The sequence below is a fragment of the Vicugna pacos genome, unplaced genomic scaffold (assembly GCF_048564905.1).
Source record: "Vicugna pacos unplaced genomic scaffold, VicPac4 scaffold_193, whole genome shotgun sequence".
NCBI classification, from domain to species: domain Eukaryota; kingdom Metazoa; phylum Chordata; class Mammalia; order Artiodactyla; family Camelidae; genus Vicugna; species Vicugna pacos.
The window spans coordinates 1248909-1262509 of record NW_027328872.1 but is presented as its reverse complement, the minus strand read 5'-3'; the positions used below and the strand labels follow the sequence as shown (position 1 = coordinate 1262509).

General features: G+C 45.1%; 2 long non-coding RNA genes across 2 annotated transcripts in view; one reads left to right on the top strand and one right to left on the bottom strand.

Moving 5' to 3' along the window:
- Nucleotides 1-13601, bottom strand: part of LOC140695281 (uncharacterized) — an 898783-nt gene that overhangs the window by 40170 nt on the left and 845012 nt on the right. The gene's annotated exons all lie outside the window — the stretch shown is intronic.
- The window catches only part of LOC140695285 (uncharacterized), a 296631-nt gene continuing 295083 nt past the window's right edge, over nt 12054-13601 (top strand). Inside the window, exon 1 of the long non-coding RNA XR_012070976.1 lies at nt 12054-12112. This is a non-coding gene — a long non-coding RNA (uncharacterized lncRNA). The remainder of the gene's footprint in view (nt 12113-13601) is intronic.

The window sequence follows — 13601 nt, the reverse complement described above, 5'->3', positions numbered from 1 at the left end:
TGGAATCCCAATAGACCTACCAGCAGCTGTATGATTCCTATCAACAAAGTTCACGAATATCACAGTGATTTAAAATGCACCTGGAGGAAACAACATAGTCACAAGTGAACCTCCAGAGGGGTTTCAGCTTATAACTCGGCAGCAATATTGCAGGACAGGGAGGAGTGCCAGGACACAGACCATATCCTGAATGGCCAAAGGCTGCCACCTAGGGTAGCCTATGCCACATGACCACCATTTCTAATAACGGCAGAGCTAGAGCAATCCACAGACCGGCAAATCATAAAAGAATTCAGCAGTTCAAAACTTCTTCTAAAAGGAAGGTTGAGAATACTCCCCGGAATAGAAAAGCAGCAAGATGAAATGGAAAGAAGAAAACCATTATTGGAAATGCAAGAAGAGCATGAGTGGCAAAGAAGAAACAAGAAGAAGGCAAGGAGGACATCAAAACCTTAAAGATTGGAGAGGGAAGCAGGAAATCATAGGTGATTGGAAGCACTCTCTTAAGTGAATCAGCTTATTTGACTCTCTGTTTGAAGCGAAAGGATAGATGCATGTCCTGACGTGTTTGCAAAACAAGCGAGAAGCAGACCAACAAAGAATCAAACCAACAAACATGCACCAAAATGGTACGGTTGGCTGACATATACCATGGGAAACATGATTATTCAAAAGAAAATACTCAAGGTGATGTCAAGGATCATTCAGCACGCATCGACCCAGTATTGCGGCTTGCATGTACTCAGCACACTTGTATTCGGAAATCAGAGGCGTGCATTCATATTCGTAAATATAGATTCATAAGAGCATATCGTGACCTCACCCAAAAGCCGATTTGGAATCCACTGGATTCCTAGTCCGTGATGTAGTCTTGTATGTCCTCCAACAGGATGAAGGAATGCCATATTCTACGCTACGTAGAGAAGAATTGTAAGAAGCCTATAACAAAGGCAAGTAGCTCTGCCAAAGTGTACTAAGAGCAAAAGAGACAGACAGTAAAGTGCACATTGGGGTTGGTTTCATTTCTTGGAAATTCAGCCCCCATGAAACCAATAGATCCATGTCCTGAGAGTGTGGGTTTTTCAGCAGAAATCATGCGACGCATATGTATTCCGGTTGTACGGATATTATAGGAACATAAGTCTCCTTTACTGGGTCTCTGTGTACTGTGAACTCTTAGAAAGTTTAAAGACGTGTGAAACCTTTAACTGAAAAGGGACACACTTCTCTCCATTGGTACTGTGCATACAGATCTGAACAAAAGGAAAGAGGGAAGAAGAAAGGCCCATGGGACGCTAGTGGGCAGAACCACATTTACTTTAGGAACCTCTCTTTGGATGCAGCCCCTCCCCCAACATTGACAAGTTGCAGCAGCCATTGGGGATGGCAGTTACCGGTTGGATTCCAGGTGGAATGTTGGTGTGTTCCACGAGGCTTGTTGTGGCTGTTGGATCCTAGGTAACCGGGCCGAGTTCTGTGGGTGGATCAGTGTGATGGAGGGGCTGCAGGCCTCTGTGGAGCTTGGCTTAGGTGTTTGTTCCGGGAAGCTGTGTAAGTTCGAGATACTTCTGCTGCCCAAAGACCTGAGTTCACAGGTCAGTTTCCAGAACCTGAAAGGGCAGACAGTGGAAGATCTGCCTGTCATCAGCTTACTGGTGAGGCTCCGAGGTACTTTCAGACTTGCCCAGTCCTGGTGAAGTCGACTTTAGGGGAGTCACGAAGAGAAGCTGGCCGAAAAGCTGGCTGCACGCATTGAGGAGAGATGCGAACACATGGATGAGAGATGTTCTGCTACAATGGAGAATACAGGCGTGGAGACAGCTGTAGAGGATACCAGGCTCAAAAGACATTCAGGAGACATATTGAACCTCGCTGATACTGGCAGAAACATACGGAGTGCCAACGTGGACTTGAGGAAGTTCCTCAATTCTCTTCTCCAAGAACGGGTCCAAGGTCCCTGACGTGTGCAAGAGAAGAGATGGCAGAGATGATCAAAACGCTCCTGTTCTTGGAAGAGGTCGTGAGAATCCACACGTCCCAAGGGGCCTTCCCAAGCCATTCAGACCAAAATTCACCAAGCCCAGGTAAGCCTTTTCCCAGGTTTGGGCCTAGCTAGCAAGCACTTGCCCTTCCCTCCCCTCCACTCACGCATCCATTTTGAAGGTTCAGTACCTGAGCGGCAATGAAGCCATTAGGAGAAGGGCAAGTCCCTCCTAGAATCAGAGTTCCTCCAGCTTCACACTCTGTGAACAACAGTGAACTCCTTAAAGGTCAAATAGTCTCGGCTGAAATAGATAGGAATTGAATATATAGCTCACACCTAGAAACGATGGCCTTCTGCTAGATTCAGCAAATGTTGTGTTTATGTCTTCCCTGGGGTGAAGGGAGTGTGGTAAGTGAGGGGAATCTTTGACTGAACTTGAATCTGTATTAGGCCTCAGTTTTTCAAGACAGTAAAGGTAAATAGTACAAGTCAGAAAGTGAAGTGTACTGTAAAAGTCGCCAATGACATTAAAGACACAGCTTATGTGGATCGTCTTTCACTTGAGTCAAGCCGCCGGGGGCACTATAACATGTGGGTGCAGACTTGGTTGCGTTAAAAGGCTTTAGCCAACATGATCGGAAGATTAACTGTTCTCATCACTGATAGAAGAACACCTGGTTCTCCATAGACAAGCATAAGTGCAGCAGGGTTCTCCTAGCTATAATTCCCCTAGGTGCTTTTGGATTCAAACCTAAATGTATATATTTGGTTTGTTTCCTCTTGTATTTTCCTAGAGAGGGATGTTACCCCTTGAAATGCCAACATTGGCCAGTCGGTGACAAATAGGACTAAAGGGCACCACATGCCCAATTGTATCCAAGGTTGGGGGTTATTTCATGTTTCCAATAGTTATTTCATGGTTCCTGTTGGTCTCGGAGGCTTCAACCGTAAAGAGCTGACATGACCCCTTTAACAGTTTGGACTGCTAGTTTGCATTCTATCTGTCTACTTTTTCCGTAGAGCTGACACAATGTTACCAAAATTGACAAGTCTGGCTTCTAGGTCGATTTAGTGTGTTTCAAAAAATAACTTCATTTTCGTATAACTCCCAAAACATGGAAATGAATTCTGTTAAAATTCTTAAAGACTGCAAATGAGATATCAACACAATGTCAAAACAGTTTTCTTTGGACAACCCCTCCCACCACGGCTGTATAGAAACCAAGAGCTAAGCAAATATCACATTTCTGTGAAATGTATCTGGATAGTGTTGATTCATCGATGCCCAGTTGGCAGAGAAGAAGTGCAACCTGCACTCACGCGCTCCCTTGTACAGAGAAATGTAAAACTCCACTCACCCAGCCTTTGGCACAGGACACTTGCCGAAGAGAGGTCTGTTACTTCCAAAGACAGGATGAGGCCTCAGGACACCTGGAAGCAGGAGAAGGCAAAGCAGGGAATGGAAACCAGGGCAGGGTCTGACCAACAAGGGTGAAACCCTGTTTGAATTGGACGCACCCTCTCAAGCGGACAGGAGACATGAGATTGAAGGTGATGTGCTGAGATTTACAAGAGTGCACAGCAGATGCTTGGCTGACAGAACTCAAAGAAACCAGCGCAAAATATCCCCACAGTTGATTCTGAGACCAAGATCCGTGATGCCAAATTACAGTTAGCAGGAGCATCGGTAAGTGAGGTATAGGGCTACGGTTGATGGCATACGCTGAGTCTCAGGGATCTGGAGTGCGTTGTGGGATGTGGTGGGTCTAATCAAGAGAGCAAACCGAACAGTGTACCAATGATAAATCAACCACACTGGTCGCGCGGTTGAGATTACCGATATGTCCCATGGCCACACCCAGTGCATCTGCAGGACCAGGGACCAATTGGGAATTTTGCCAATAGAGCACGTGTGGGGCTGAATCAGAGCTATCGTGCATCTGGTCTGAGGGATCCAGGGGGCCTTGGGTTTGAAATCAGAATGAAAAGCCTTAGGATCTGCTACATTCATAACCTGGGCTGGGATTATGGTTTGGTTTGAGGCACAGGATGCGCAACAGCTCTGTGGTGGCCTTCGTGCACACGTGCCACAAGGATGATAGGACAAGGTAGAGTGGTCCAAGTCCACAGCGTGAGAAGAGGAAGCATTTCCTTCAGCACTATCTCCCAAAATCGGATGCTACATTTTGGATGGCACCGGCACGGTACGGCAGCGTGGACACCAAGGTCGGTCTGCGGGATCATTCCAGCAGGCCCTGATGTGTGACATCCATGGATGTGCTTCCACTGGTGTTTCAGTAGACAGAGAAGCTCTGGGAAGAACTGCTTTCATTGGGACATTCCCGTGGCACTACAAAGCACAAGCGCACTCTCAGTTTGCTGTTTTGGAAACACTCCAAAATGACATAGAGCAGAATGCAGAGCTGAGAACCTTTAGAATCCTCATTTCCACAAGAGGCCGTGTCCTGCGCACTTTCAGAATTGTGAGATAAGCGTAATCAAAATGAAGTTATGCTAATCGAAATAGTATGGGTTGTTCATCACAACTAATGCAACACCAGTAATTGGAGATAAACCAGACAACACACACAGGAACAGAATATGGCATCAATGTCTAGGAGAAATTGTCCTCACAGAAATCCCTTGGAATTGCGTAGAGACAAGAGTCTAAAATTTTCACTTAACATAGCCCTAAAATTCTACATTTGATACCTGATATTACCTGACCAGTAGAGATGAAGAAGTACAGTAAAAGAAATAGGAAGTACCATTTTCAGTTCCAAAGATATTGAAGGCCCAAAAGATAAGCTTTCAAACAACTAGACTGCAAAACGCTATGCAGACCAAGTGTTGAAAATGGAGGTCAGGAAAACACTGAAGAACAAAAGGGTCTCAGAATCACAAAAGGCAGAATACCAGAAAAGGGGAAGAGAAAGTCTAAAGACGAGCCAAAAGATATCAGAAAACTCAGTGGATGTGATAATATCAGGGCTAAAATTCAGTCCTTAGCAGACTAGATAATGCAGAGGGACGCGTGAATGACTGTGAAGACAGGGGAACAGAAATCCCTCGGTCAGATTCGGACATAGGAAAGCAAGTGCAAAACAATGAAAATATTGCTGTTGTATCCTGGGTTAAGACAGGGCATGAAAGACTAGAATTCATAAGAGTCCCAGATGGAAAAGCAAGAGATAAAGAAATAAAATATGTCTGAAAATTTATCTGTAGAAATATCAGACTGAAACTTGTTGAAAGCCAAGAAAAAATCATCTATGCGAATTCAGGAATTACACAGCATCCAAAGGAGGTGGAATCCCAATAGACCTACAAGCAGCTGTATGATTCCAATCAACAAAGTTCACGAATATCACAGTGATTTAAAATGCACCTGGAGGAAACAACATAGTCACAAGGGAACCTCCAGAGGGGTTTCAGCTTATAACTCGGCAGCAATATTGCAGGACAGGGAGGAGTGCCAGGACACAGACCATATCCTGAATGGCCAAAGGCTGCCACCTAGGGTAGCCTATGCCACATGACCACCATTTCTAATAACGGCAGAGCTAGAGCAATCCACAGACCGGCAAATCATAAAAGAATTCAGCAGTTCAAAACTTCTTCTAAAAGGAAGGTTGAGAATACTCCCCGGAATAGAAAAGCAGCAAGATGAAATGGAAAGAAGAAAACCATTATTGGAAATGCAAGAAGAGCATGAGTGGCAAAGAAGAAACAAGAAGAAGGCAAGGAGGACATCAAAACCTTAAAGATTGGAGATGGAAGCAGGAAATCATAGGTGATTGGAAGCACTCTCTTAAGTGAATCAGCTTATTTGACTCTCTGTTTGAAGCGAAAGGAGAGATGCATGTCCTGACGTGTTTGCAAAACAAGCGAGAAGCAGACCAACAAAGAATCAAACAACAAACATGCACCAAATTGGTATGGTTGGCTGACATATACCATGGGAAACATGATTATTCAAAAGAAAATACTCAAGGTGATGTCAAGGATCATTCAGCACGCATCGACCCAGTATTGCGGCTTGCATGTACTCAGCACACTTGTATTCGGAAATCAGAGGCGTGCATTCATATTCGTAAATATAGATTCATAAGAGCATATCGTGACCTCACCCAAATGCCGATTTGGAATCCACTGGATTCCTAGTCCGTGATGTAGCCTTGTATGTCTTCCAACAGGATGAAGGAATGCCATATCCTACGCTACGTAGAGAAGAATTGTAAGAAGCCTATAACAAAGGCAAGTAGCTCTGCCAAAGTGTACTAAGAGCAAAAGAGACAGACAGTAAAGTGCACATTGGGGTTGGTTTCATTTCTTGGAAATTCAGCCCCCATGAAACCAATAGATCCATGTCCTGAGAGTGTGGGTTTTTCAGCAGAAATCATGCGACGCATATGTATTCCGGTTGTACGGATATTATAGGAACATAAGTCTCCTTTACTGGGTCTCTGTGTACTGTGAACTCTTAGAAAGTTTAAAGACGTGTGAAACCTTCAACTGAAAAGGGACACACTTCTCTCCATTGGTACTGTGCATACAGATCATAACAAAAGAAAAGAGGGAAGAAGAAAGGCCCATGGGATGCTAGTGGGCAGAACCACATTTACTTTGGGAACCTCTCGTCGGATGCAGCCACTCCCCCAATACTGACAAGATGCAGCAGCCATTGGGGATGGCAGTTACCGGTTGGATTCCAGGTGGAATGTTGGTGTGTTCCACGAGGCTTGTTGTGGCTGTTGGATCCTAGGTAACCGGGCCGAGTTCTGTGGGTGGATCAGTGTGATGGAGGGGCTGCAGGCCTCTGTGGAGCTTGGCTTAGGTGTTTGGTCCGGGAAGCTGTGTAAGTTCGAGATACTTCTGCTGCCCAAAGACCTGAGTTCACAGGTCAGTTTCCAGAACCTGAAAGGGCAGACAGTGGAAGATCTGCCTGTCATCAGCTTACTGGTGAGGCTCCGAGGTACTTTCAGACTTGCCCAGTCCTGGTGAAGTCGACTTTAGGGGAGTCACGAAGAGAAGCTGGCCGAAAAGCTGGCTGCACGCATTGAGGAGAGATGCGAACACATGGATGAGAGATGTTCTGCTACAATGGAGAATACAGGCGTGGAGACAGCTGTAGAGGATACCAGGCTCAAAAGACATTCAGGAGACATATTGAACCTCGCTGATACTGGCAGAAACATACGGAGTGCCAACGTGGACTTGAGGAAGTTCCTCAATTCTCTTCTCCAAGAACGGGTCCAAGGTCCCTGACGTGTGCAAGAGAAGAGATGGCAGAGATGATCAAAACGCTCCTGTTCTTGGAAGAGGTCGTGAGAATCCACACGTCCCAAGGGGCCTTCCCAAGCCATTCAGACCAAAATTCACCAAGCCCAGGTAAGCCTTTTCCCAGGTTTGGGCCTAGCTAGCAAGCACTTGCCCTTCCCTCCCCTCCACTCACGCATCCATTTTGAAGGTTCAGTACCTGAGCGGCAATGAAGCCATTAGGAGAAGGGCAAGTCCCTCCTAGAATCAGAGTTCCTCCAGCTTCACACTCTGTGAACAACAGTGAACTCCTTAAAGGTCAAATAGTCTCGGCTGAAATAGATAGGAATTGAATACTTAGCTCACACCTAGAAACGATGGCCTTCCGCTAGATTCAGCAAATGTTGTGTTTATGTCTTCCCTGGGGTGAAGGGAGTGTGGTAAGTGAGGGGAATCTTTGACTGAACTTGAATCTGTATTAGGCCTCAGTTTTTCAAGACAGTATAGGTAAATAGTACAAGTCAGAAAGTGAAGTGTACTGTAAAAGTCGCCAATGACATTAAAGACACAGCTTATGTGGATCGTCTTTCACTTGAGTCAAGCCCCCGGGGGCACTATATCATGTGGGTGCCGACTTGGTTGCGTTAAATGGCTTTACCCAACATGATCGGAAGATTAACTGTTCTCATCACTGATAGAAGAACACCTGGTTCTCCATAGACAAGCATAACTGCAGCAGGGTTCTCCTAGCTATAATGCCTCTAGGTGCTTTTGGATTCAAACCTAAATGTATATATTTGGTTTGTTTCCTCTTGTATTTTCCTAGAGAGGGATGTTACCCCTTGAAATGCCAACATTGGCCAGTAGGTGACAAATAGGACTAAAGGGCACCACATGCCCAAGTGTATCCAAGGTTGGGGGTTATTTCATGTTTCCAATAGTTATTTCATGGTTCCTGTTGGTCTCGGAGGCTTCAACAGTAAAGAGCTGACATGACCCCTTTAACAGTTTGGACTGCTAGTTTGCATTCTATCTGTCTAGGTTTTCCGTAGAGCTGACACAATGTTACCAAAATTGACAAGTCTGGCTTCTAGGTCGATTTAGTGTGTTTCAAAAAATAACTTCATTTTCGTATAACTCCCAAAACATGGAAATGAATTCTGTTAAAATTCTTAAAGACTGCAAATGAGATATCAACACAATGTCAAAACAGGTTTCTTTGGACAACCCCTCCCACCACGGCTGTATAGAAACCAAGAGCTAAGCAAATATCACAGTTCTGTGAAATGTATCTGGATAGTGTTGATTCATCGATGCCCAGTTGGCAGAGAAGAAGTGCAACCTGCACTCACGCGCTCCCTTGTACAGAGAAATGTAAAACTCCACTCACCCAGCCTTTGGCACAGGACACTTGCCGAAGAGAGGTCTGTTACTTCCAAAGACAGGATGAGGCCTCAGGACACCTGGAAGCAGGAAAAGGCAAAGCAGGGAATGGAAAACAGGGCAGGGTCTGACCAACAAGGGTGAAACCCTGTTTAACTTGGACACACCCTCTCAAGCGGACAGGAGACATGAGATTTAAGGTGATGTGCTGAGATTTACAAGAGTGCACAGCAGATGCTTGGCTGACAGAACTCAAAGAAACCAGCGCAAAATATCCCCACAGTTGATTCTGAGACCAAGATCCGTGATGCCAAATTACAGTTAGCAGGAGCATCGGTAAGTGAGGTATAGGGCTACGGTTGATGGCATACACTGAGTCTCAGGGATCTGGAGTGCGTTGTGGGATGTGGTGGGTCTAATCAAGAGAGCAAACCGAACAGTGTACCAATGATAAATCAACCACACTGGTCGCGCGTTTGAGATTACCGATATTTCCCATGGCCACACCCAGTGCATCTGCAGGACCAGGGACCAATTGAGCATTTTGCCAATAGAGCACGTGTGGGGCTGAATCAGAGCTATCGTGCATCTGGTCTGAGGGATCCAGGGGGCCTTGGGTTTGAAATCAGAATGAAAAGCCTTAGGATCTGCTACATTCATAACCTGGGCTGGGATTATGGTTTGGTTTGAGGCACAGGATGCGCAACAGCTCTGTGGTGGCCTTCGTGCACCCGTGCCACAAGGATGATAGGACAAGGTAGAGTGGTCCAAGTCCACAGCGTGAGAAGAGGAAGCATTTCCTTCAGCACTATCTCCCAAAATCGGATGCTACATTTTGGATGGCACCGGCACGGTACGGCAGCGAGGACACCAAGGTCGGTCTGCGGGATCATTCCAGCAGGCCCTGATATGTGACATCCATGGATGTGCTTCCACTGGTGTTTCAGTAGACAGAGAAGCTCTGGGAAGAACTGCTTTCATTGGGACATTCCCGTGGCACTACAAAGCACAAGCGCACTCTCAGTTTGCTGTTTTGGAAACACTCCAAAATGACATAGAGCAGAATGCAGAGCTGAGAACCTTTAGAATCCTCATTTCCACAAGAGGCCGTGTCCTGCGCACTTTCAGAATTGTGAGATAAGCGTAATCAAAATGAAGTTATGCTAATAGAAATAGTATGGGTTGTTCATCACAACAAATGCAACACCAGCAATTGGAGATATACCAGACAACACACACAGGAACAGAATATGGCATCAATGTCTAGGAGAAATTGTCCTCACAGAAATCCCTTGGAATTGCGTAGAGAAAAGAGTCTAAAATTTTCACTTAACATAGCCCTAAAAATCTACATTAGATACCTGATATTACCTGACCAGTAGAGATGAAGAAGTACAGTAAAAGAAATAGGAAGTACCATTTTCAGTTCCAAAGATATTGAAGGCCCAAAAGATAAGCTTTCAAACAACTAGACTGCAAAACGCTATGAATTTCAAGTGTTGAAAATGGAGGTCAGGAAAACACTGAAGAACAAAAGGGTCTCAGAATCACAAAAGGCAGAATACCAGAAAAGGGGAAGAGAAAGTCTAAAGACGAGCCAAAAGATATCAGAAAACTCAGTGGATGTGATAATATCAGGGCTAAAATTCAGTCCTTAGCAGACTAGATAATGCAGAGGGACGCGTGAATGACTGTGAAGACAGGGGAACAGAAATCCCTCGGTCAGATTCGGACATAGGAAAGTAAGTGCAAAACAATGAAAATATTGCTGTTGTATCCTGGGTTAAGACAGGGCATGAAAGACTAGAATTCATAAGAGTCACAGATGGAAAAGCAAGAGATAAAGAAATAAAATATGTCTGAAAATTTATCTGTAGAAATATCAGACTAAACTTGTTGAAAGCCTAGACAAAATCATCTATGCGAATTCAGGAATTACACAGCATCCAAAGGAGGTGGAATCCCAATAGACCTACAAGCAGCTGTATGATTCCAATCAACAAAGTTCACGAATATCACAGTGATTTAAAATGCACCTGGAGGAAACAACATAGTCACAAGGGAACCTCCAAAGGGGTTTCAGCTTATAACTCGGCAGCAATATTGCAGGACAGGGAGGAGTGCCAGGACACAGACCATATACTGAATGGCCAAATGCTGCCACCTAGGGTAGCCTATGCCACATGACCACCATTTCTAATAACGGCAGAGCTAGAGCAATCCACAGACCGGCAAATCATAAAAGAATTCAGCAGTTCAAAACTTCTTCTAAAAGGAAGGTTGAGAACACTCCCCGGAATAGAAAAGCAGCAAGATGAAATGGAAAGAAGAAAACCATTATTGGAAATGCAAGAAGAGCATGAGTGGCAAAGAAGAAACAAGAAGAAGGCAAGGAGGACATCAAAACCTTAAAGATTGGAGAGGGAAGCAGGAAATCATAGGTGATTGGAAGCACTCTCTTAAGTGAATCAGCTTATTTGACTCTCTGTTTGAAGCGAAAGGAGAGATGCATGTCCTGAAGTGTTTGCAAAACAAGCGAGAAGCAGACCAACAAAGAATCAAACCAAAAAACATGCACCAAAATGGTACGGTTGGCTGACATATACCATGGGAAACATGATTATTCAAAAGAAAATACTCAAGGTGATGTCAAGGATCATTCAGCACGCATCGACCCAGTATTGCGGCTTGCATGTACTCAGCACACTTGTATTCGGAAATCAGAGGCGTGCATTCATATTCGTAAATATAGATTCATAAGAGCATATCGTGACCTCACCCAAATGCCGATTTGGAATCCACTGGATTCCTAGTCCGTGATGTAGTCTTGTATGTCTTCCAACAGGATGAAGGAATGCCATATTCTACGCTACGTAGAGAAGAATTGTAAGAAGCCTATAACAAAGGCAAGTAGCTCTGCCAAAGTGTACTAAGAGCAAAAGAGACAGACAGTAAAGTGCACATTGGGGTTGGTTTCATTTCTTGGAAATTCAGCCCCCATGAAACCAATAGATCCATGTCTTGAGAGTGTGGGTTTTTCAGCAGAAATCATGCGACGCATATGTATTCCGGTTGTACGGATATTATAGGAACATAAGTCTCCTTTACTGGGTCTAAGTGTACTGTGAACTCTTAGAAAGTTTAAAGACGTGTGAAACCTTCAACTGAAAAGGGACACACTTCTTTCCATTGGTACTGTTCATACAGATCTGAACAAAAGGAAAGAGGGAAGAAGAAAGGCCCATGGGACGCTAGTGGGCAGAACCACATTTATTTTGGGAACCTCTCGTCGGATGCAGCCCCTCCCCCAACACTGACAAGATGCAGCAGCCATTGGGGATGGCAGTTACCGGTTGGATTCCAGGTGGAATGTTGGTGTGTTCCACGAGGCTTGTTGTGGCTGTTGGATCCTAGGTAACCGGGCCGAGTTCTGTGGGTGGATCAGTGTGATGGATGGGCTGCAGGCCTCTGTGGAGCTTGGCTTAGGTGTTTGGTCCGGGAAGCTGTGTAAGTTCGAGATACTTCTGCTGCCCAAAGACCTGAGTTCACAGGTCAGTTTCCAGAACCTGAAAGGGCAGACAGTGGAAGATCTGCCTGTCATCAGCTTACTGGTGAGGCTCCGAGGTACTTTCAGACTTGCCCAGTCCTGGTGAAGTCGACTTTAGGGGAGTCACGAAGAGAAGCTGGCCGAAAAGCTGGCTGCACGGATTGAGGAGAGATGCGAACACATGGATGAGAGTTGTTCTGCTCCAATGGAGAATACAGGCGTGGAGACAGCTGTAGAGGATACCAGGCTCAAAAGACATTCAGGAGACATATTGAACCTCGCTGATACTGGCAGAAACATACGGAGTGCCAACGTGGACTTGAGGAAGTTCCTCAATTCTCTTCTCCAAGAACGGGTCCAAGGTCCCTGACGTGTGCAAGAGAAGAGATGGCAGAGATGATCAAAACGCTCCTGTTCTTGGAAGAGGTCGTGAGAATCCACACGTCCCAAGGGGCCTTCCCAAGCCATTCAGACCAAAATTCACCAAGCCCAGGTAAGCCTTTTCCCAGGTTTGGGCCTAGCTAGCAAGCACTTGCCCTTCCCTCCCCTCCACTCACGCATCCATTTTGAATGTTCAGTACCTGAGCGGCAATGAAGCCATTAGGAGAAGGGCAAGTCCCTCCTAGAATAAGAGTTCCTCCAGCTTCACACTCTGTGAACAACAGTGAACTCCTTAAAGGTCAAATAGTCTCGGCTGAAATAGATATGAATTGAATACATAGCTCACACCTAGAAACGATGGCCTTCCGCTAGATTCAGCAAATGTTGTGTTTATGTCTTCCCTGGGGTGAAGGGAGTGTGGTAAGTGAGGGGAATCTTTGACTGAACTTGAATCTGTATTAGGCCTCAGTTTTTCAAGACAGTATAGGTAAATAGTACAAGTCAGAAAGTGAAGTGTACTGTAAAAGTCGCCAATGACATTAAAGACACAGCTTATGTGGATCGTCTTTCACTTGAGTCAAGCCCCCGGGGGCACTATATCATGTGGGTGCAGACTTGGTTGCGTTAAATGGCTTTACCCAACATGATCGGAAGATTAACTGTTCTCATCACTGATAGAAGAACACCTGGTTCTCCATAGACAAGCATAAGTGCAGCAGGGTTCTCCTAGCTATAATGCCTCTAGGTGCTTTTGGATTCAAACCTAAATGTATATATTTGGTTTGTTTCCTCTTGTATTTTCCTAGAGAGGGATGTTACCCCTTGAAATGCCAACATTGGCCAGTCGTTGACAAATAGGACTAAAAGGCACCACATGCCCAAGTGTATCCAAGGTTGGGGGTTATTTCATGTTTCCAATAGTTATTTCATGGTTCCTGTTGGTCTCGGAGGCTTCAACCGTAAAGAGCTGACATGACCCCTTTAACAGTTTGGACTGCTAGTTTGCATTCTATCTGTCTAGGTTTTCCGTAGAGCTGACACAATGTT